Source organism: Saccopteryx bilineata, chromosome 4 (assembly GCF_036850765.1).
Source record: "Saccopteryx bilineata isolate mSacBil1 chromosome 4, mSacBil1_pri_phased_curated, whole genome shotgun sequence".
In the NCBI taxonomy this organism is placed as follows: Eukaryota; Metazoa; Chordata; class Mammalia; order Chiroptera; family Emballonuridae; genus Saccopteryx; species Saccopteryx bilineata.
Window position 1 is genome coordinate 232127136 of NC_089493.1, and position 25466 is coordinate 232152601.

At 35.0% G+C, this 25466-nt stretch overlaps 1 long non-coding RNA gene across 1 annotated transcript in view; it reads left to right on the forward strand.

Moving 5' to 3' along the window:
• LOC136336291 (uncharacterized) overlaps nucleotides 1-25466 on the forward strand; it is a 71947-nt gene that overhangs the window by 6615 nt on the left and 39866 nt on the right. The window contains exon 2 of the long non-coding RNA XR_010731406.1: nucleotides 20215-20379. This is a non-coding gene — a long non-coding RNA (uncharacterized lncRNA). The remainder of the gene's footprint in view (nucleotides 1-20214; nucleotides 20380-25466) is intronic.

A 25466-nucleotide genomic window follows, 5' to 3' on the forward strand; every position in this document is an offset into this window, starting at 1 on the left:
ACGCTTCATTTTTCTCCTTTAGAAAATAATATTGTTTTACATAATGCCATAGGACCAGCACAAGTACGTAAAATATTGAAGTGCTTAAAGTACCTTTTGGAATGAGTGTGAGGACAGAGCAGATCATAGAAAGCAGGTTATATATAAGGATAATGTATTTTGATGATATTCAAATTCATTCAGCAAAGACCAAATAAGTCAGAGCAGATTTGCTGGTTCATCAGTTGTGTTTCTTCTTCATCCTTATTAGTATACTGTAACATATTTTACAAAGACTATTTATTTCCCATAGGGCACAGTTCTAGGTTAAGCCTAAAAAACAACTTTTATTATAGATCATTCATTGACAATAGAGTGAGACAATCATGTTATCTCTCTGAAGATATTTGCCTAACATTCTATTTGGGAATAGTGCATTGTACTGGCTTAGTTATTTAATACTTGTCTGTTATTGAAACTTGGAAATGTGTGTAGATCCCCTCTTAGGCTTATTGATATTGTTAGAAAAGCAACAGATATATTCTAGAAAACTATATATGATCCTCACCAAGCCTCTTAAAAGCTACAATGTAGTCATTTCCCAGTTGTTTTAGTTCTATGTAGTTTATACTACCAAGAAAAGTTGTTTTGAGAATTTACAGAAACTGATTTTTATCTATTTGACTCACTCTAGTAATTATTATTCAGTGACAATAAGATATAGCCAAATTTCTGTTCTGTTGATAATTTGTCTTTGAACAAATTTAGATGTAAAAGTGTAGGAGTTCTTTTTGTATTCAATCTATTTAAGTTTTTTAATTTGAAAAATTAGAATAAAATGCCTAAGATCTCCCTTTTCATAATGGACCAATCATAAAATCTTGGCTCATTTTGGGCAAATTAGTTCTTTTAATGAGTCAAATGGTCTGCTTGGAAATGATCGACTCTTTTCTCCTGAAAGTAATGCATTTTAGTCACCTTTCTCTGATACCAGGGCTAGGTTATTTTCTTTCTTATTTCTTTAAAGACTCAGTTATTTGAACATGTCAAAATAAAGTTATTTAAATTAAATTGAATCTTGTGATTCTTTCTTGATGATTTTGAATATAATTCAAATTTGGGAAAATATTTTTCAGCTATTGAGTAATTTTTCAAGTCAAGAGTTGAAATTTCTCTGTTTAAATGGTGCATCTTTATAAAAGTAATAGCTTGCAAGAAATTATCATTAACATTCAAATCTTAATCTAAGATGTGTTGTTGTTGTTGTTGTTTTTTTCCACTAAGTATTTGCTGTGAACTATTTATTATACAGGGTCATTCCTTGGGACTTTTTTTTTTGTCATCTTTACCTAACTTTTTCTGATTTTATCTTTTCATGACTAAGGACACATCTAGCTCACAGAATAAAATTTCTCAGCTTTATTGAAATAAAAATGGGCTTTTCAAAGTTGATTTGTCAATAACAATGAAAGAAATAAATTATTGCAATGAAAGTAATGGATTTAGACCAACAGCATTTATATTAGTAGATACATTCACATGATTTCTACCAATTTGAAACTTCAGTAATTTAATAAATGGAATTACTTAAAAGACATACTTGATATGTATATATGTATGAAACAATAGTTTATTATTTTCTTGGCAAAACTACATTTCATTTCTTCTCCAAATTCTTTTTGCTTTACTCATGTGAGTATGATAACATTTGGTTGACATGGATTTTAATACTGCCTGCTTGGGTTCAAAACCTGACCCTGCTACTTAAAAGCTGTGACTTTGGGCCAGTTCCTTTAGTCTATGTCTATTTTCTTATCTGAATATTAGAATAATTAATACATAGTGACAGAATTGTTAAAGGAATAAATGAGTAAATACATGTAAAGAGCTTAGAAAAACATTTCCATATATAATTTAAAACAATTGGGATTAATTCTTAATATCTTTATTGTTAAGGCCATTAAACTACAGTATTTTCTCCTTGAAATGGAAAGTTTTATGAAATAATCACCTAGAATAAAATAGTGAATTGCATGAAAAAATTATGTCATTAATATAGTTTATTGTGGTTATAATGATGGGGTTAATAGAGAAATAATAATCATCTCTAACACTACTTGATTCTTCAACCATTTAATCTTCATACTGAAGTTTGTGGAAACTATATGTAATCATCTATTCTGCTTTTTCTATTGTGGCCATGTGGCCCCCTCCCTTTTCTGGGGGTCTGGGAAGGAGTTATAGTGTTAGTTGATTCGTATTCTATGCAGTAGGCGTAGATTATTATCCTTGATTTTCTACGCCTCTTTACTCAGAGAAGTTGAATGACTTCCCTAAGGTCACAAAACTAATCTTAGTGACAGATGAATAGAATTAGCCTCAGATTTAATTATATTTTCTAATTATCATAACTCTATGAAATATGACATATTTTTCTCAGGAAAAGAGACTTAGACAAAAGCAAATTTTATACCTGGAACATATAAGACTTAAGACCATTGATGTTATAAAATGACCAAGAGATGAGGAGTGGTTTTAACAATTGCTTTTGGTTTGTACCACTTGGAAGAATTTAATTTGATTTTTTATTGTTTTTAGAGAGTGAGATAGATAGGGAGCAAGAGAAGGGTGAGGATCATCAAGTTGCTCTCACTTTACCTAACCAAGCAGTGGCACAGTGGATAGAGCATTGGATTGGGACTCAGAGGACCCAGGTTCAAAACCTGAGGTTGCCAGTTTGAGCACGGACTCATCTGGCTTGAGCACGGGGTTGCTGGCTTGAGTGTGGGATCATAGACATGACCCCATGGTCTCTGGCTTGAGCCAAAGGTCACTGGCTTGAGCAAGGTGTCACTCATTCTGTTGTGCTTCCCCCCTCCAAGGCACATGTGAGAAAGCAATCAATGAACAACTAAGGTACTGCTGAAGAATTGATGCTTCTCATCTCTTCCTTCCTGTTCCTCTCTCTGTCTCTGTCATACAGACACAAAAAAAGTTGCTCTCACTTTAATTATACATTGAGCTTACATATGACTGGGTCCCCTTGCCAATGACCTTGGGCTTTTCATGTCAGCAACCTTTGGGGCTCAAGCTGGTGAGCTTTGGGGTCATGTGGATAATACCCTGCTCAAGCCAGTGACCCTGCTTTAACAAGCCCACCCTCAAAGCCAGCACCCTCAGGGTTTTGAGCCACAGTGACTTGGAGTTCTGGGTTGATGCTTTATCCACTGCACCACCATTGATCAGGTGGAAGAATTGATATCAAGTTGTTTTTATAATATAGAACGAGAATATAAAATTTATTATGAACTTTTGTCAAACCATATACAGCAGGTCCTCGGGTTATGACACAATTCCATTCCTACAGCAGTGATGTAGCCCAAATTTTGGTGTAAGTCGAAACACACCGTAGCCTAACACAAACAGAATACTTGTGCTTTTAACAGTCCAAAATGGCGTAGGTAAGCGTGCTGGGAGACACCAACTCCCCATTCATATGCCGAGTTACTGCATATTCTTCTGCCACATGCAACAAAACTAGTTCTCTGACCTAGTCAGTAAGTATCATGCTAATGGTGTAAGCTGAAACACTCAAGTCTCAATTTTTTTAAGCTTCTATGGAAGTGAGTGTCATAAACTTGAAACATTGTATGCCAAGATTGTCCTAACCCAAGGACCCCCTGTATTATTTTTAAAATCTTATATGGTCACTGTTTTTTTTAGTAAAGTACAGATGCTAAAATAAGAATATCTTTGAAATATATTAAAAATACTTAGTTTAGGTGAATTTGTTAGAAATTCTTAGAAACATGGAGGAAGTATTAAAACTATCCTTTGGTAAGTATTATATATAAAGATCCTTAAAATCAACAGTAGGATGGCTTGAAAACTGAAAGGACTTACTTAAAATATAAGTTTATTGGAAATATTTAAATGAACTCCAGAATTAAATATTCACTTTTTTACCCATTATTTTATTTATAATGAAAATCTATTTGAGACATGTTTTTGTCAGGTTATACCATGTTACCAACCAACTCCTAAATTTCAGTGACTTGCAACAGAACGGGTTATTTTTGGTTAATGTTACAAGTCCATTGTGGGTTGACATGTAACACAACCTCACATTGTTCTTTCTCCTGTAGTCAGAGAGAAAAGAATGCCTCTGTGAAACTACAAGATAGCATTCAAGTTCCTGTTTGGCAACGACACAAGTCACTTGGACTTTCTTTGAATTGGCTAAATTCATGTGGCCAAGCCTGAGATAGTAGCAGTAGAAAATATATTTCTTTCATAGGGAGAGTCACTAGAAAGTACATTTATAAGAAGGAAGAGCAAATGTTTTGAATACATAATACAATCTACCATAGGTACCATGGTGATTCCTAGGTATAAACTCTGTTCAAGAAACATATTGCAGTTTTCTGTGGAGGGTGCTTATTTCTAAAATTGTATTTCAAAGGCATATCTACATCTTTCAGTGTTTTTATTATTAGATGTGGTTTAAATATTTTTGTTGTATTAAATTGTCTCTGTATCTCTTGTGTCAACGAATTGTTGGAGTTAAGGCTTTTTTACCTTCAAGAAACAATACCTCAGCAAACTAGGGTGAGCATGATCGGGAGGAGGGTTATGGATACTCTGGAAAACCGTGGAACCATGCTGGGCTCATGTGGCTGTTAGGCATTATTCCATCTCTCTTTTTGTATTGTCTTCTTTCCTTCTTTTTTTTCCCTGTGCATATCATTCCTTATTTTTTCTTTGCCTTTTGGCACTTCTCTCTACTTTTCTATGCATTTTGTTCTCAGTGGCAACCTTATAGCTCTTGTGTTTACCTATCATCACTAACAGAGACTGAACTATCCTTTCTGAATCCCATTCTGAACTCCCAGAAGAGAAAAGCATTGTCTGGTAGGCTATGACCAGCTAGGTCCATGGAATTTAAATCTGTGTGGATAGGGAAGATGAGAAGGAAAACTCAAGAGAGAGGCTTAGACAACCCCAAAACTGTCTGTTTCTTGGTAAAAATTAAGCATCTTTGAAATGAATTTTTTCTTTATGACAGTAATAAAATCCTCGTGAATACATTTTAAAGAAGTTCTCAGCAGTGGTTTCTAAATATTTGATAAACAGGGAAATAAAAGCACACTGATAGAGCTTTCAAGGCAACTAACAGGTCATTTTTTAAAATTGAGGTAACATTGGTTATTAACATTTACATACAGGGTGGGGCAAAAGTAGGTTTACAGTTGTATCTAAAACAATTTATTCTGATATTGTTATTTATTAATTACTATATTTTCCATATGGAAAACTGTAAACCTACTCTTGCCCCATCCTGTTTTATATAAATATTAGTAAATATTTATAATGAAATATAATTTAATATTAATAAAATTAACAGGATTATTTCTGTATTATGTTTCAGGTATATAACATTATAGTTTGATATCTGTACACACTGTAGCTTGCTGACCACCAAAATTCTAGTTTTCATTAATCATTGTATATTTGACCCCCTTTTACCAATTTTGTCTTCTTGCCATAGCTTTTTCCCTCCACTGATCTGTTGTTTGTATCTATGAATTTGTTTTTGTTTTATTTTTCTGTTTGTATTCCACATATGAGTGAAATATGATTTCCTTTTTGGTCTGACTTATTTCATTTAGCATAATACCTTCAAGATCCATTCATGTTGCCGTATGTGGCAATATTTCATCTTTGTTTGTGACTGAGTTGTATTGCATGTCTATGTATACGTGTTCTTTATCCATTCATTTACCAATGGACACGTTCGCTGTTTCCATACCTTGGCTTTGTAAATATTGTTTTAGTGAACATAGGGGTGAATATAACTTTTTGAATTAGTCTTTTCATATTATTCAAATTAAATACCCAGAACATGAATTGCTGATTCATATGGTAGTTTTATTCTTAATTTTTTGAGGAATTACCACACTTTTTTTTATTGGTGGCTGCACTAATTTATAATTCCAACAGTTTACACAAGTTTTCTTTTCTCCACAATCTTTCCACACATATTTCTTGTCTTTTTAATAGCCTTCTAACAGCTGTGAGGTGATACTTCACTGTGGTTTTGATCTGCATTTTCCTAATAATTGGTGATGTTGCACATCATTTCACATGTCTGTTGACCATCTGTATATCTTTTTTGAAAAATATGTCTAGTCAGATTCTCTGTGCATTTTTTTTTTTTTTTTTTACAGAGACAGAGTCAGAGAGAGAGATAAATAGGGACAGACAGACAGGAACGGAGAGATGAGAAGCATCAATCATCAGCTTTTCGTTTGGACACCTTAGTTGTTCATTGATTGCATTTTTTAATGTTTGTTTTTTGTTGTTGAGTTGTATGACTTCTTTATATATATATTTTGGATATTCACCCCTTATTAGAAATAGCATTTGCAAATATCTTCTCCCATTTGGTTGATTGTTTTGTTTGTTTATTGTTGATGGTTGCCTTTGCTGTACAGATGCATTTTAGTGTGATGTAGTCCCATTTGTTTGTCTCTGTTTTCCTTGCCATTGGTGTCAAATCCACAAAAACATAACTAAGACCGATCCAGAAACTTAGTGCCTATGTTTTCTTCTATGTATTTTATGGTTTCAGGTCTGACACTCAAGTCTTGAATTCATTCTGATTAATTATTTTGTATAGTGTATGATAATGGTCTGGTTTCATTGTTTAGCATGTGGCCCTAACAGGTCAGTTTTGAAGCTATTAAACTGTAAAAGATAAAACTGTTGGGTATACTCATGTTCTTTTATACACTCTGTTCTTGCCTTACCCAAGAAGCATAGTCCCTGTGCCTCAACTACATGACTAGCCATCTTCCTGAAGACCCATAGCTGCTGTAGATCATGTTCCAGTAAAATGGGAGGAAAAAGAAAACCTCAGCATTGTTTTAAAAAGTATTTCAGTTTTTCTCAGACTTTAAAATACATCTTAAATTTGTATCATATAATTTCTGTGAAATTTAGCTACCCTGGTACAGCAAATTGAAAATATAAGTGTATTATATTTTTCCCTCTGAGGTTTTATTTAGAAAATTTGTAAACCTAAAGAGGGTTAAAAAGATTGAAAATGATTTCCCATATATCCTTTAGCTGGATTGACAAATTTTTCCACATTTGCTTATTATTTTCCTACATATATGCTTATATCCTCTCTCACTTATTAGATATGGTTTACTCAATCAAAAGGTAATTACTGAATTCCTCCTGGAAGAACTTTATTAATTCCAATTTTCGGGGGGGTTATTGCTGCTACTTTTTTTTCACATAAATAATGCTCTTGTGAAAATGACTCAATCAAATGTGAATAAACAAAAAGTCTTATGGGTCTTCTCAGTTACCTATTATACTCCTCTTTTATAGTAAGAGGCTTATTAATCTATTGCCAGAAAAAATTTTGTCTGTGTCTTGCACACAAATTGTCTTTAAAATCTGTGTCACTGCTTGTTTTCCAGACCAATTTGTCTATGCTATTCCTTCTAATTCTATTTGTATTTGTATTTCTATATGCTGGAAAATGAATTAGGAGTCAACAGCAGGTGGCAGTGCTAGCAAAGGTTGTGACTTTAGGTATATAATAGGCTTGGAATAGAATGCTTCTTTCAACTCTACACAGATAACACAATTAGTAAGGAATCTTTAAATAGAGACCTACATTTATTGCCAATTAATTTTATTTCAAGAATTATTTGAGTAATCATTTTAAAATTGTTAAGATATTTTATTTTAAATAAAAATGCTCATTTAGAGACTGAATTTTGTTTTAACTGAGAAAAGCTAGCTTGTTTCATCCTTGCTTTTATATTTATACTATAACCGAATACTTACATTAGAAAGATTAGTAGCTTGGATCCTGTTAAAATTTGCAGGAGAAAATGTAATAGCAGCATCATTTACTTTTATTGAAAAAAGGTGGTTATTTTGAAATTTTTGGCAAACTTTGAGAACTTTTATAAGCTAAGGTACTCTGATTCAGCAGGATAACACATTTTAGAAGGCTTAAATTGCTATGGACATTTGTGGAAATAATTTAGAATATCCTTTTTAATTACAATTTGTTTCATAGACCATAATTTTGTTGCATTTCTCTTATTTTGTTTTAAAGAAAAGGAACTTGGAAAAGAAAATTATTTTGTTTTCATTGAGATAATCCATTTTGTTTTTTAAATTTTTGTGTCATTTTGCTAGAAACAATGAAAACTTTTGAGGATGTTATGTCAAAAACTGTTTACTGTTTTTCTTGGATTTTAGTAGATCTATACATGTAAATGCTTGAAATATTTAAATATTGCTTATTTAAATATTCATGTTAATATGTCCATGTGTCATCTGACATTAGCTAACAGCAGAAATTTCTGTTATTAATCTAATTTAGGTTATTAAGAGTCAGAGCACTTAAAATTATAATAGAATTGAGACATCATGTGGTCATTGCTCAGAAGAAGAAACTGAGCCCCAGGAGAGATTTTATTGAAGGAGACAATGGTATGAAAAGAACTTACATTGGGTCTGCTTCTCAGGCAGACTCAGGAAAAGACTCAGTTGCAACTTATTATTTTATTTACCATATGTAGTACCCCAGCCTGCAGGGAACGACCAGTGTCATGTGGGAGAAACCTACTCAAGATACAAACTTATGTCAAGAGGAAGAGGGGGAGGCCTGCCCAGGGAAGCCTGAATTTCCTTCTCCCTTAGCTTTTATTGATCAGAAGCAGAACGGAGGTAACAGGATTACAAGGCAGGGAGGCCAGGTGATAAAGGGAAGGAATGACTAATATCCATTTTGCTGACATGGAGTAAGGGCTAACTTGGGTCAGCTCATTCTTTTTCTTTTGCCAGTTAACAAGCACAAAGGAAGGGACAATCTAGAACCTAGGCTAATTTTCTAAAGCCCATTCACATGCATTCCTTTGTGTCTGCACAAAGGTCACTCACGCAGTTTCTTGCTGTTTTCATCCAAGAGACATTCACTCAGGGCTTTTCACTAAAGTTCTCCAATCCAGGGCATAGAGGGTCCAAGGTTAGACGGGTGATTCCCTACATCTGTATTCTCTGGACTTCTGCAGTTTGGGGGGAGGAGAACAGGATTGGGTAGGGGGTAGGGAGTGTCAATCTCTCAGTCCTATATTTTATCATGAACAAAATGATTGTAACAAATATTCTATCTTTTCCAAGAATCACATATTTTAGCCACTTAATAAACTGAATAGTTGACTTCATGACCCCATTTGCTTGATGTGTAATTAAAATGAAGTGAATCTTTCTGAATCCCTAGTTTTGGTGCTTTTTAAATAATAACCTATATAGTGACAGTTATTATTATCTCTACATTTTAAAACTCCTAAATGACAAAAATGGAAAAATATTTAAGTTGTATTAGTATAAAGCAGTAAGTCATCAGGAGACTTGAATAGAATGAAAAGGAATCTTAAATATATTTACTGATTCTCCAAGGAACAGTTTTTTCCATGAAAAACAAAACAAAACTAAATCTTAAAATTTTCTTCCAAGATTTCATTAAAACTAGGAGATGACATGGAAATACACATATTCTATACATTGTATGTGGGATAAATTATTTTCAATAGAACTACATCACCTGTTTTCAGGTGATATCAGTGATATTAAATTATTAACTCCAAAACACAGATTTTTGTACTTAAAAAAAATTTTTTTCTGTATTTTTTTGAAGTTAGAAGTGAGTAGGCAGCCAGACAGACTCCTGCATGCGCCCAACCGGGATCCACCTGGCATGCCCACCAGGGGGCGATGCTCTGCCCATCTGGGGCATTGCTGCGTTGTGGCTGGAGCCATTCTAGCGCCTGAGGTGGAGGCCATGGAGCCATCCTCAGTGCCTGGGCCAACTTTGCTCCAACGGAGCCCTGGCTGCGGGAGGGCAAGAGATAGAGAGAAAGGAGAGGGGGAAGGGTGGAGAAACAGATGGGCACTTCTTCTGTGTGCCCTGACCAGGAATTGAACTCGGGACTTCTACATGCCAGTTGCCACGCTGTACCGCTGAGGCAACTGGCCAGGGCTTTACTTTTGAAATTTTATTAGGATTACATGCTTAATTATTACCCCTTTAAATCCATTATTTATATACATTAGTGTTTTTTTTTTAAGGTTAGGCAAATCAGTGTTTCTTGAAAATTCTCAGGTCAAGTGTATAGCCAAGTGACAGTGCCTTAAAAATAGAACTTTATCAAGTTTGGCCTTGGGTAATCTATGTTTTAAATTATAGCACAACTCATTTCGAATCAATATTGAATTGATTTGTAAATACTTCAGACAGGAATGCTTTCTTTGGATTTTGTCTATTGAATGTGCACTGCAGTTAAAGCATCTTTTCTTTTTTCTGAATAATTGAGTCTATGTTCTTGGCCTTTCTCTGAGTTTAAACTGGGTTTAAAAGGCAGAAATATATGTTAAGGCAAAATTATGCACATCCATTTTTCTTAGTTTTATAAATATTCAAGTACTTTTTTTTCTTGTTTGGTGAGAAACAGAAGAGAAAAATAATGCTGAATACCCTGAACTTTAGTTATATTTTTAAAGGGTATTTTATTTTAGGAAAAAAATTGAACTTACTGCCCTCAAATGCTTAAATTGCCTGAATATACAGTAAAATTCTTTATTTTTATAGCTGGTTATGTTTAAGTTATGATATATGAGAAAGATTATAAAGGAACAAGATAGTGGTTTAAATTTTGAGAATTCTGGAAACACTGAGTTAATATACAGATGGAACGAGTCATATGAAAAGATCAGTTCAACTAACATTTATTGAGCACAGGTAACAGAGCCTCTGTTTACCCGACACTGGCTTAGTCATTTTGTAAGTGTCCTTTCGGTTCGCAACAGTCCTGGAAGGTGTTTTATTACTTATTTACATAAGAAAACTGGAAAGTGAAGTGATTGAACCTAAGATTAAAACACAGTTCTCCAGAACGATGATTTGGATTTCAGAAGCATCATGCTGCTTTTTTCACTTACTAGTTTTCAGGTATTGGGGATATAAAAGTGAAATAAACTCAGTTCCTACCTTCAAGAAATTCATATTCTATCAGGTCATCTATCAGGAGAGAGAGCCATTCAAAGAAATAATTTATGTAACCATATAATAAGTCTCAATATAAGAGAGGGAATTATTGCTGGTAGAGGGAGTTAAATGTGGAAATGTGTAGTACTGAAGAAATAAAAAAGTAGTGCCTTGTGGTTGGTTTTGAAGGACCTGGAATTTTACGCTATGTAGTTTAAGACCCCTCGGTCACTCTGCTTTCCCATCCAAGTACTAACCAGGCCCGGCCCTGCTTAGCTTCCGAGATCAGACGAGATCAGGCGCGTTCAGGGTGAGTACTTGGTCACTCTGCTTTCAAACAACCCTTGTTACTATTTCCTAAATGGTGTTCGTGCAAATGGATCTAATTGTTTTATATTTTGGATATCCACTTAAATTTTCAGACTTCTATAGGACACATCAGACTTTTGTAGAACAAGTATATTTTATCATGAATATTTGCAATGCCCATTAACACAGCGTATCCTGTTTATTTTTAAACACTACACTTAGTTATAAAAGAGATTCCAGTCATCAACATTGTTATTGTGAGAGAGCACATACGAGAGGAGGTGCTGGTAGTTTTTCACATGTCAACTTCCTATCAGATTTTTCAGTTTTTATGAAATATGAACAAGGTATTTTAGACAATATATGTGGTTGCATTGTAAGAGAGATGACTTATAGGATTTTTTGAAAGTATAATTGTAGAGAAAGAATATTTTGGAACTGGCAATAACGTTACTGTTCTGAAGTATAAATTTGCTGTCAGCACATCTGACACACTGAATTATACACTGGTAACCTAAAGAGTGATACCTTGCAGGCACTGGTGAGAGATAATTACATTTTTCAGATGGACCACTCAGAATTTTATTTTAAAATTTTATTTGTAATTAGGTAGGTGCTTTACAAATTTGGAGCATCATCCTGTATACTAAGTGACATCAGGTTGGTGAAATTGTATTTTCTGTCTCCTGAAGTGTTATTCAGAACGGGATTTCTTGCACATTTGCTTAGTGCTTTCTCTTGTGCCATCAATAGCATAGTTATATTTTGAAACCTACATTACTGATTTATGTATATGTATAGGTTCTGAAGTGCCATATTTCCCCATGTATAAGACGCACCTTTACCCGAAATATTTGGGGTCTAAAAATTGGGTGCGTTTTATACAGTGGTTGTAGATTGTTTACTTGCATTTCCCGCTGTTTCGCGCTTGCTTTTGTGCTCATTGTTGCAGATTTTTTTACTTGCATTGTCTGCTTTTTTGCACTTATTGTCTTTGTGCTCATTGTTTTGCACTTGTTACCAGTATATTAGGTTACATTATGCCACCTTCTTCCCAGAAATTGGCTCAGAAAAGATTTTTGTAGTGTTGAATTCAAGTTAAAAGTAATACAGTTTGCAAAAAGTTAATAGAAATCACGCTGCTGAAGTAAGTTTGGTCCTCTTCTAACTGAGAAATCAATCCGAGACAGTGATGAGGAGTTGTATGAATTTTATGATGAATAAAACCTGAGTTCAATAACTTTATATAATACTTTTTTTTTCAAATTTCTGACTCCCAAATTAAGGTGCGTCTTATACATGGGAGCGTCTTGTACATGAGGAAATATGGTACTTTTCTGACACAAATATGAATGTAATATAGATTGGAATTTAGAACCATAGAACACTCAAGTTACACTTCTCTTCAAGTTAAAAAAGATCTTAAAATGTGTAGTTGCCCTGGAAAGAAAAAAAAATATATGGAAATGTAACAGTTCTACTCATAAATACTTTCTACAGTTCTTCTGACAAATGTGCAGTTTGAATGTTGTTTCTCTTCACCACAAAGTAGGTATCTTTATCACTGGCAGCAGCATAAACTTGGAAATAAAGCTTATTATTAAAACTTTGCACATTTTTCTAAATGTTTTCTAAATATGTAGCTAATGCAAAGAGATTTTTAGGTCAGGAAAGGAATGGGTAGTCTTTATAATTGGTGTCAAATTAAATGTAATAGAAAGATGACAATTGATCATTAGGTTTTAGGTGTTTTTTTTAAGATCTCTAGTTTTAAAGGAATTTAATGTTTCCGAGATAGTGTGAGTCATTTAAGCTATGAAGTGTGTGTGTGTGTGTGTGAGTGTGTGTGTGTGTGTGTGTGTTTAACCTTGCTATTGCTACTTATTAATGAGGGCAGCCACATTTCTGCTATTCTGTTTAGGATATTGTTCTAATAGTTTCCACGCTTCGTATAACCAGGCCCAAATAGATTCTAAGTTGACTTCATCATCTCAGTATCAGGAAATACGAACTGTGATACCTATTAACGGCCTTACTGTTGAATTGTTTTGTGCCGAGAGGGCAGAATCTCAAATCCTTATTAGCTTGTTAATATGTCAGACATAATTGGAAAGTATGGATTGCTCCCTAATTATTATCCTAGTAACCTCAGCTCTATATACTTCTGTTTCTCAACAGTGTGAAGAAGTATGAGCTTCAATGAACATGTGGGATTATAAAATCATAAATTTAAAGGTGTAGAGAGTGTAAATGTCATTATTCTAATAAAAATTCAAATTTACAAGATGAAACCTTTGAATAGCCTTGAATAAATTGCTCCCAATGAAGTAGATCCTAAAATGGCCATAAGAGGGTGCAAAGGCATTGTAGAAATGAACAAACCCAATTCCTATCATTGAGAAGTAACTTAGAGAAAAGTCTATCTTTGTAACCTGAAATATTTGACATTTCAGAAACAGTCAGAGCTTGCAGAGTATTTTTGTTGAGCATGACTGAGTGTATGCTCATCTGAATATAATCCTACTTTTCTTGCTTATTTTCTGAATGAGCAAGTTGTCAGTGTGTTGATTCTTAAAAAGTTTAAATAGGATCAAATTGGTAAATCAGTGTTTAAAAAGGGTTTTAATTATAGTTGCTGCTCTTCAAACAACTGAATCTAGGTTTTAAGTCATAACCTATAATTTTAGAAAAATCTAGATCCTAAGTTTTATACTTTAGTTATAAGAGGAACTTTTGACTAGGGAGAGGAAATTAATTCTTAGAATAAGAGGCTTTGAGGAAATTTGAAAAAAGAGACAAAAAAGGCCATAAAATGTCTTCTAAATACAAAACAAAGTTTCTATGTATTTGTTAATTTGTGTCTAAAAATTATTTTCTGTTTTAGGTGATGTAATTACGTGGGGCTGACTCTAATGGAGTATTTGTTCCTTTGCAAATTTTAATAAACAAACCCAACCTAAATAAAACACCTAACCTAAAATTAATTTAACTATTAATAGGTTAACTGACAGAAGGAACAAGCAAGGTGTCTCTTACAGTGCAGTGGTTTTAATAAATTTTCATTGTATGGGCATAGGTGGACAATTAGATGAGATCAATTTTCTTTTCAAAATAATATCTTCTGTTTGTTTTGTGATAACCTTAGAAAAATTTAAGACTTCTATTTCCTATTAATTGTAAGTGAGAGGAAGTAAAAATAAATGATTTGGGGCATTTAGTTCTAAGGCTGTGTCTGAAAGAACTGCTTTAGAAATAATCTCTTTGTTGATTTCATGTTAGCTTTTCAAAATAAAATCAACTTTTGAAGTAAAATCTCACAGGAGATGTTAAGTCAGTAGAAACATTTTTTTGTTGTAGGATGTCACCTACTAAGAGATGCCCCAAAGCTCAGAGCATTCCTTGTTTTTTTTATCATCAAGATCTTAAAACCACAGGAAGCCCCTAAAAATTACTATCTTTCTTCTATCTAGATGATAGTAGCAATATCTTTGTTTATACCTCTGCAAATTTTTATTACACATAAATTATATAACAAATTTTGGGGGTGATAACAATCACTGACTGTCAGAGACTTATGTATAAATGTTAGGTATTATTGATGTCTGGGGCTAATCTAGTTTTTACTGTACCCTTCCAGTTTCTAGTTGAGATTGAGGAGGTAAATTTAGAGAAGAAAATTAATGGTCTTGCTGAATTGTAAAAAAATAAAAATTATTTCAGCAATGATTAGTAAGATTTTCTAAGATTCATACCCATCTTAGTAATTAACAAAAGAAAGCATAAACTTCGGTTGTATAAAATGAGCCAAGTCAGGGCACAGATGTGAAGCAACCAGTGAATGCACAACTAAGTAGAACAACGAATGAATGCTGTTCTCTCTCTCTGCGCCCTCATCTCTTTAAAATCAATCAATCAATAAAAAAAATAAAATAATTGAGCCAATAAGATTCTAAACATAAACAATTATACTTTGGATGAAAAAGAAAACAAACCTATTGATCTAGATTTCATACTTGAAGGAGAGAGCAGTCTGAGCATATTGTAAGAGGCAGTCAACTCAAAACGGACAGAAGAAATAAACAATTTAGTTCTAGTGTTTTTATTCAACATCTGTTATTATATGCCAGGCATTGGTCAACCTGTGCTATTTTAAAACCAATTGCTTGTTAGTACTTGAAGTTCTAAACAGAGAAATTTATTTTTATCTTAGATTCCATGTCTACTCAGGAGACAGTAGATATTCAGTACTTTTAATAAACATCTCAGTAATCCTGTAGTAATTTCTGGACACTACAGACTTGGGTATATCTGAGTTATTAAAGGCAGTTGTGTCTTCTAATTTAGTGTTTTGTGGCTCATTAAACTACATTGATATTTTAACAATAGTCAATTAGTTTTATAGCTCAACTGAACCCAGTTGGTACTAACTTTGACATTTAATGTCAGGTGGTAGAGAATTATATTAAAAAAAATGACCACATTGGAAACAAAGAATTAGTATTAGAAAGGAATTGTTTTATACTGTGACCATAGCTAATATTTTGTTTTGTTCTTCCTTTACTCATAAAGCACCAGGGACAGCAGGTGTTTTTTTTTTAAATACATTTCTCAACCTGTGGCAAGGACTCTTGCCATCCTTCAAAGACAGTTTGATATCTATCTTCTTTAAAGTTCTCAAGGGAAGGAAAATCTATATGCTACCTTGGTGACCTATCTCAATGTGGAATAGTCCTCATACATTTATACAAGAAAGAATGAAGAAAAGTCCAGTTTGACATAAAAGTCATCATTTACAATGGGTAGCTCTGAGAATGAGGGGATGACTGCACATTTTTTTCTTCCTCATAGGGAAGATGAATGACCTCTCACGGCCTTAACATTGCCTGTGTTCTGCCTGAAATCATTGTGATCCTGTGAATGTAAAATGAAAGGAGATCAAGAACAGCTGTCAAGCAATGTATGTAATTTTGGGAAAATGAGAGGTTGAGAGAAACTCCTGAATATCTTCCTTTTCTTTCACTTTTTTTTAATTTTGATAGCTTTCTTTCTTACTTTCTCGGTCACATCTATTTCTTCCAGCTCATTTTCTCCCAAGCACCTGTCAGAGAACACAGCTTAGGTCGTTTCGAGTCATGACATTCAGGTGCAGAACTCTCTGAGGCTTAGTGACAGAAAAGGGAAGATTAAAAAAAAAAAAGCTGACTTAAAATAAATGAGGTTGGGTTAGAACTGAAATATGAAGTATTCATCTCAACTCCAACTCAGAGACTGATGCCCTGGGGTAGGGTGGACAGGTGGTGGGTGAAGGGAATACATTTCAAAGAAGAAGCATGGAAAATAGACTCTTGCCCTCTGTGTAATTATTAAGGCCATGCTTTGTTAGGTTTCAGGATAATCTCTGTTCCCCTGACCACACACACCATAGTCTGGTGCTGTAAAGGAAACAAGAAAAAGCAACCAAAGCAGGAGTTACATTTTAAGATGATAATTTTGAACTACTCTCTTCAGAGAAGGTCTGTGCAAAAGTATTGTGGATTTGATGCTATTTTAATTAATTTTAAAAAATTTATTAATTTGAGAGAGAAAGAAGGAAGGAGAGAGAGAGAGAGAGAGAGAGAGAGAGAGAAGGGGGTCGGAGCAGGAAGCATCAATTCCCACATGTGCCTTGACCAGGCAAACCCAGGGTTTTGAACCGGTGACTCAGCTTTCCAGGTCGACGCTTTATCCACTGCGCCACCACAGGTCAGGCAGTTTGATGCTATTTTAATGAAACTAACATGAGAAATGCATCATATTACTTCATATTCGAGCTGTGATAATGTTTTGATTGATATTACATCGGTGTTCTGTGATCTGCTCTGATTCCAGATGAAATTTAGGTGTTGACTACAGATTATTAAGTCCAAAATTATCTGAATATTGGTTACTTTATTCTCCCCTAATGTGATGTGTTGTAAATTTAGACTTCTGGGGCATTCTTACTGCTAATTTTCAGATTACATACATTGATAGGTATTGGAGAATAAAACTTGTGTTAGAGATGCATGAATCCTTGTTTAGGGATGTGGCTTTTTTATAGGGGGATGAGGAAAGGATGAGGTGAACTAAAAAATATTATAGTCAGCGTTTTTTGACATTGGGCTTCCTTGGAGAGAGGAGGTTTTATTTTAAAATGTTAAATATTTAAATTATTTAAAATAACTGGTTGTTTTTAAATCTCCATATTATTTTGCATGTATAATTTGTATTTAAGTTGTATGGAGTTAAATTTATTTTATAAATAATTATTCTGTCTTAGGTTTAGAGTTGTGTTATAGACTGAATGTTAGCAACTCCTCAGAATTCAAATGAATGTGATGGTATTTGGAAGTGGGGCCCATGGGAGCTAATTAAGTTTTGATAAGGTCATGAGGGTGGGGCTTTTATGATGGGATTAGTGTCTTTGTAAGACAAAGAGAGAAAGAGAGACCAGAGCTCTTTCTCTCAGCTGCGTGAGAGAACTGAGAAAGAAGGCAGCTCTCTATAAGCCAGAGCGAGAGCTCTTATCCGGAACCAAATCTGCCAACACCTTGATTATGGACCTCTTAGATTAAACCTCTAGAACTTTATGAATTACGTGCCTGTTATTTAAGCCACCCAGTTTGTGGTATTTAGTTATTGCAGCCTGAGTTGACCAAGACAGGATGAGGATATCAAAATGATTCTAAGATGTAAGATTAGTATCTATTATATTTTTTTATGAAATGTTCTATTGAACCTTCTTGCTTCCTTTAATGAATCTCTTGCTGCCACAGGCCCATCCTGGTGGCTTCAGGAAGTATCCTTTCCTTAAAATTTGTACTTTGGAATTTGCCTGCTTCTTATTTTACAGCCTAAAATGTATGTCATTTATTGGTACATCCTGCTCTCTCTTACCTATATTCAAACCATCACCAATTCTTATCCCAATACTCAAATATATTTTGATTTTGACCATTTTATTTATAGCAACCCTATTCCGATTGTCCATCATCTCTTGACTTGGTGATTTTAGAAGTCTTCTATTTCCATACTAGCTCTGTTCTAATTCATTTTATTCACAGTGGTCAGCATCATTTTGTTTTTCAATTAACAGGTTTATTTTTAAAGCAGTTTTACATTTACAGAAAAATTGAGTGCAAAGTGCAGAATATCCATGTACCTCCCTGACCCCAGCAGTTTCCTTAACATCTTGCATTTTTGTATTAAACTTCTTACAACTGGTGAGCCATAATTGATACAGTATTAATAACTAAAGTTCATATTTTATAATAGGGTTCACTCTTCATCTTGTACATTCCATGGGTCTTGGTGAATGTATAATGACATGTATCCACCGTTAGAGTATCATACAGAATAGTTTTACCACCCTGAAACTCCTCTGTGCTGAGTCATTTCTGCCTTTCCCTCCCCTCAGGCAACAATTGATCTCCTACTCTTCTTCATTTACTAATCTGAGAATGAAAGTTTAATATTTTAACACATTGTTTTATAATTTATCTGTTTATACTAGTAACAATAAAAATTTGTTCTATATCATAAACTCGTAGGAAAGTGTTTTTTTGTTGTTGTTTCTTTTTAAGATGAAACTATTTTGAAGATTGGAAAGGGACTAAAGACCCTTATCCTGTAATCACTGACATCGATCCTATTGCTTAGTTTTAAGTAGACTTCACTGGTTTTATGGGCACTCTGAAGCCATGCTACAGAGAGAACAATTCCTATATAGTTCTTTGTACCACATGGAATAAAGGGCTGAGTAAATTTCTTTTAGTATTATCTAATATTAATGAGCAGAAACTAAAAGTTGACACTTCCTCCTAGCTGGGAAAACAAAATTAATAGAAAGAAAGCTCTACTTGAAAAGAAACAGAATTCAATTTTAAAACAAATTTTATGAACGTATTTTTTTCCCCTCTGGTGTCTGGGGATTATTCTACCAGAGGTTTGTGTTCTTCAGATCTCCCAAACACTCCTAGTTTGTCAAATGTGGTTCTCATTCTGTCTAGTGGAAGCCATTTCAGTCTCTGCTGTTTCTCATTTGCAGTTTTTTTCTCTTTTTCCCTTTCACTGTTCTAATTTTTAAAAATCTATTCCATTATTCTTATAAATTAGTCCTTCAAATATGAAATTATGTTTCTAAAAAGAATAATATTTACTGCTAAGATACTTGGATTTATGGGAATAATATGATTGCTGGCCAAGAAAATCCTTAATATGGTAAGACCAAAGGTGGATTTTTTTTTTTTTTTTTTTGTATTTTTCTGAAGCTGGAAACGGGGAGAGACAGTCAGACAGACTCCCACATGCGCCCGACCGGGATCCACCCGGCATGCCCACCAGGGGCAACGCTCTGCCCACCAGGGGGCGATGCTCTGCTCCTCCGGGGCGTCGCTCTGCCGCGACCAGAGCCCCTCTAGCGCTTGGGGCAGAGGCCAAGGAGCCATCCCCAGCGCCCGGGCCATTTTTGCTCCAATGGAGCCTTGGCTGCAGGAGGGGAAGAAGAGAGAGACAGAGAGGAAGGGGGGGAGGTGTGGAGAAGCAAATAAGCGCTTCTCCTATGTGTCCTGGCCGGGAATCGAACCCGGGTCCCCGCACTCCAGGCCGACGCTCTACCGCTGAGCCAACCGGCCTGGGCCAGAGGTGGATTTAACAGCGGGCGCACCAGGCCGAGCCCTGAGCCTCGACTTCTGAAGGGCCCCGCAAAACCCCAACTTTACACTTTTTTTTTAATGTAAGGAGCCTAATATTTTCTTCTGCACCCAGGGCCTCAACTGCCCTTAATCTGCCTCTGGGTAAGGTTAATTTCCTGTACTTCCGCCTCTCCCCACCAGGATGCCAACGGGTTCCACAGCAGACTGGTGAGAAGTCCACAGCTGCAGGACCTGTCCACAGCCATGGGCCATTCTCTGGAATTTGCACAGGAGAGCTGGAGAGCGCCCTGCACTCCTGGATTTCAGCAAGGCTCTGTGTGTTCCTGACAAGCCTGCATTCCTAAGGTAGGCAAGGGAAGACAGCTGGAGAGCTCAGGCTCCTGGCTGGTTATTCCCTTGCTCTTTATTTCCTTCATCATCACAACTATCCAAGCAGAAATCCTCCAAAAATGCTATATTTATAATTGCTTACCCTTTTTAAAAAATGTGTCTCCATGTAGCCCCATGTTCATTGCAGCACTGTTCACAGTGGCCAAGACATGGAAACAACCAAAAAGCCCTTCAATAGAAGACTGGATAAAGAAGATGTGGCACATATACACTATGGAATACTACTCAGCCATAAGAAATGATGACATCAGATCATTTACAGCAAAATGGTGGGATCTTGATAACATTATAAGGAGTGAAATAAGCAAATCAGAAAAAAACAAGAACTACATGATTCCATACATTGGTGGAACATAAAAATGAGACTAAGAGACATGGACAAGAGTGTGGTGGTTACCAAGGGTGGGGGGGGAGGGAGGACATGGGAGGGAGGGAGGGAGAGAGTTAGGGGGAGGGGGAGGGGCACAGAGAACTAGATGGAGGGTGACGGAGGACAATCTGACTTTGGGCGAGGGGTTTGCAACATAATTTGATGACAAAATAACCTAGACATGTTTTCTTTGAATATATGTACCCTGATTTATTAATGTCATCCCATTACCATTAATAAAAATTTATTAAAAAAAAAAAAATGTGTCTCAACATATTGCATTATGCTTTACACTCTGATTTCTTTAAGTCACCTCCAGAAGCCCCCACATCTCAGTTCATAGATTATCACGTGGGCTGTGCTCCACTAGCCTTACATATCCCCTACTATGACCACCTCCCACTCCAAGCTCTTTCACTGTGCTCTCACAGGTTGTCATAGAAATTTACAACCCTGGATATCTTCAGCTCTATCCTCATCATGCCTTTTGCTGTTTTTCTCTAACCGAAAGTTGGTCATTCTTGAGGATATTGATTATCTTCTAGTTCTCTCTACTGGTGGCTATTTTTAAATCTCACATCCCCTCTATAGTGGAGCCTGATAATGAGGTATGTTTTATTGTCCCTTCTAGACCACTCTATCTTACTCCTTCCTCCAAAAGACAAGGTCCTCTGAAGTATATCCCATTCCGGTAATGAAGCTCCACCCTCATGTAATAAATATTTGAACATCTAGATCACTATCTTTATTTTTGTGGATGATCACACTCAATACCTCTGAGCTCCCTGACATCACTTTTCCTGGCCACACTGTAGTCCATGCCATATTCTAGACTTATGAATGGCACCCCACCTTCAAAACACAGACTTCCAGCATTCTATTCTTTAATCAGCTGTATTAGCTTCCAATCACTGCTGTAATGATTTTAATGGCTTAAACAACACAATTGTTTTATTTTGAAATTCTGGAGGTAAGAAGTCAAGAATAGGTCTTACAGGCTAAAATCAGCAGAGCAGTATTCCTTCTGAGGGTTCTAGGGAAGAATATGTTTCCATTGCCTTTTCCAGATTTTAGAAGCCACCTACTTTCTTTAGCTTGTGACCCCTTTCTTCTTCTTTGAAACTAGAAGCTTAGAAATCTTCAAATTGCTCTCTGAAATGAATCTGTTTCTATCACCATGCTTCCTTTCTCTGTTTCTGATATTCCTGCCTTCCCCTTATAAAGGCCCTTGTGATTATCTTAGGCCCACCTGGATAATCCAGGAAAATCTTCCCATTTCAAGATCTTTAACTTCATCACTTCTAAAGAGTCCCTTTTGCCGTATAAAGTAGCATAATTATAGGTTCAGGGGGTTAGGATATAGACATCTTTAGTGCACTATTATTTTCTCTTCCAAATTTTATATTTCTGGGTCACTTACTGATTCCCTGTCTCCAACATTATTTGATTGCATTTGGATCTAATCCATTTACTATGCTATTTATTCATTATCTATTACTGTCTTAATGGACTTGCTTTTTACTTCATCCAATTAATAGCCTGTAGCCCTTTACTACAATTACTCCCTCGCTCAACACCCTTCTTGCCGTCTTCCTCCCCAAACTTGCTTTTAATAGCATGACCCTGCTTGAACTCTACCAAGGGAATGTGGTTGGAGAAAAAAACATGTTAGTAAGGTCCTTATTATCTCCCTCCTATTTCCTTCCATGTGGAGGGTTTAAAAACATACCTGTCCTGTCTCTGTCCTCTCATTCCCTTTGCAATACGTAGAAGAGATGTGAATTTATCTACGTGGGAGATTGAAAGGGGGACTTGGGAGCATCTACCTTGTCCTCCTTGGGATCTGGCTGCTGGCAGGAAGTGTGAGTTGCCCTGCTCTGTGCTGTCTGCTGTGAGAGGGGTCTGACCCTATGGGAGAACTTGCATTTTCAACGTTGACTAAAATTAGGTTGGCTGATTTATTTAATTGTGGACTTCTATATTAGGAAGTTCCTTTGCCCACAGACATCAGACACATTTTTCAAAATCAGTGTTGTTAACAAAAACATTGACATTTATTTCCTATTTGCTTTTTTGCCATCTATCTTTCTCAATTGAAACAGAACTTGAGTGTATAATTTATTTAATGCCTCCAACTCTGATCTAAAATAGCCCCTTTCACACTCTGCTCCCTTGTTCTGCTTTGTTTTTCTTCTTAACAATTACCACTGCTTGATATAATGTATTTATTTATTTGCTCTGTTTCCTCTGCTCAATGTAATCTCCATGAAGGGAGGTATTTGTTTTAGCTATTTTCCTGGTGCCTGGAATAGGGCGTGGCTCACAATGTATATTTATTGAATGGTTAATGAAGGACAGAATGTAAGAATATTTTAAGTATCATCTGAAGATTCAGTGTAGACACTTGTTATCTTATTTTGCTTTATTAAAATAGGCCAACTCTCAATTATCCAGGGTAGAGTTCATTGATTTGGAGACTGAACGTGGTAAAAATTAATAATAGATAGTTCATATGTTAAACAATTAAAATAATTTAAAATTTTGGTCTGTAACAAAAATTTTGTTCTGTATACCAAAAGGGTCAATTTTTCTTTTGTTTTATTTAATGGATGTATGTTATACTAACATCTATAAAATATATGAAATATGAATTAAATTGTGTCTATGTCAACTTGGGAACATTCTTTTCTGTTGTCAATTAGAAGTGTAGAATACTAATTTGAATGTTGAAGTTCAAGCAAAAAAGTAGAGTAGTTAAAGAAATCATAAAGTAGAGAAAAAGGATATGTTTTGCCTTTACAACAAATTTATTTTGAAAAAATTTTCTTTTGTACTCTTTCTGAATTCAAGTGGATTGGAAAAGTGAAAGCATAATAAGGTATCCTCTTTTGAAAGCCATGGTGATATTTGATTTTACTAGCAATGGTTAGAGAAATGCTGCTAAATAAGAGATAAGTTTATTTGAAGTCAGTCTCAGAATGAAAGCTTCAACAGGTACCTACTGTTTCATCGTTCTGATAACAGACCCAGGTTTTTTTTTCAGGAGTTTTCTCTCTCCTACTTCTAGTCCACGTACTTCAGAAGGGCCTGATTGCTCTTCCAGGTCCAGATGGTATCAGAATGATCAGGCTTGAATGATCACCATATTCTGTATCACTGACCACTGTCACTGATACAAGGATAAGCTTATGATCCAAGCAGTCTTGGTCAATGTCAATGCCAGGACTTTAGTTGGAATTCTTGGATCAAAGTATGCATTTTAGTTGTTGTTGATTGGCTTGGTAGAATATAAAACTGTTGTTGCCAGGGTCCATCTTGCTGAATGTAGGCAAACTCCCAGAAAATCAATTCTACAAAAAGTAATTTTCTGAGATTAAATTTCCCAAATGAAAATTTGCTGTTTGACAAATCTGTTTTACCAAAATCTTATTCCTGTTAACAATTTACAAAGATTATGATAAATTATTCTTGGTGGAGTGCTTTTAAGAGCTTTTGAAGATTCTTGGTTTTAATTTTTTTTATATAAACTTTATTTACTTATTTATTTATTTAGTTAGTTAGTTTTAGGTGGGAGGAGGGGAGATAGTGAGGCAGACTCCTACATGTTCCCTAAACAGGATCCACCTGGTAGCCCCAGCAAGTGCCAATGTTCTAGTCAGTTGAGCTGTTTTTAGCACCTGAGGCTGATGCACTCTGACAAACCGAGCTATCCTCAGTCCCAGGGCCAGGCTCAAACCAGTGGAGCTACTGCCTGCAGGAGGGGAAGAGGAAGAGAAAGGGGAGAGGGAGAGAGAAAAAAAGCAAATGGTCGCTTCTCCTGTGTGCCCGGACTGGGAATTGAACCCAGGATGTTCATACGCTGGGCTGATACTCTATCCATGTAGCCACTGGCCAGGGCCTATATAAACATTTTAAAGAATGTTATAGTTGGTGAGTTCTAAGGATTCTTTTTATAATATATATATTTAGAAAAAAATACTTCATCAATAACTGTTAGTATTTTATGTGAAATTTTCAATTTCTTTTTACTTCAGATTTTTCAATATCATATTTTTATGTCATCAATATCTTAGTATTGTTGAGTCCTTTGCCAATCTTACATATGGCATTTAAACCTTGGTTTATTTCTAAAATGTGATAGTAAAATTTAGTATTTGTTATGATTTTTCCTGTTGTTTTCTAGTTAATTTTCTATTTTCAACATAATTTTTGGGATTTTTAGCCAATTTTTATTTTGAGCCTTCAATTTTTTGTATTTTTGTATCGTGTATGCCACATGTGACATAGGAATTATATAGTATGTTACAGTAATAACAATAATTGTTTCTGGTTATTCTAATTTTCCTAATATTTTTTGAATATTATCATTTTAAATAAAATCTCTTAGTCATTTCCAAGTTTATATATTCAATTATGTATTGTGAGAAACCACAACTTTTCATTTGTCTTGAATCAGTTCTTTTTATGTCATATTCTCCCTACATATGACATTTTTAGCTTTCTTGTACCAATTCCTCAGCTGGTTTATGAGCATACTTTTTTTCTAGCAATTACTTACAAAATTTCAGCAAAGAAATTGTTGTTAGAGAAATTTATTTTCACAAATCTAATACCAGGAAAATGTTTTTCATGAAATGACCTAAAATCCTCTTTCTACTATACAGTAGAGCAG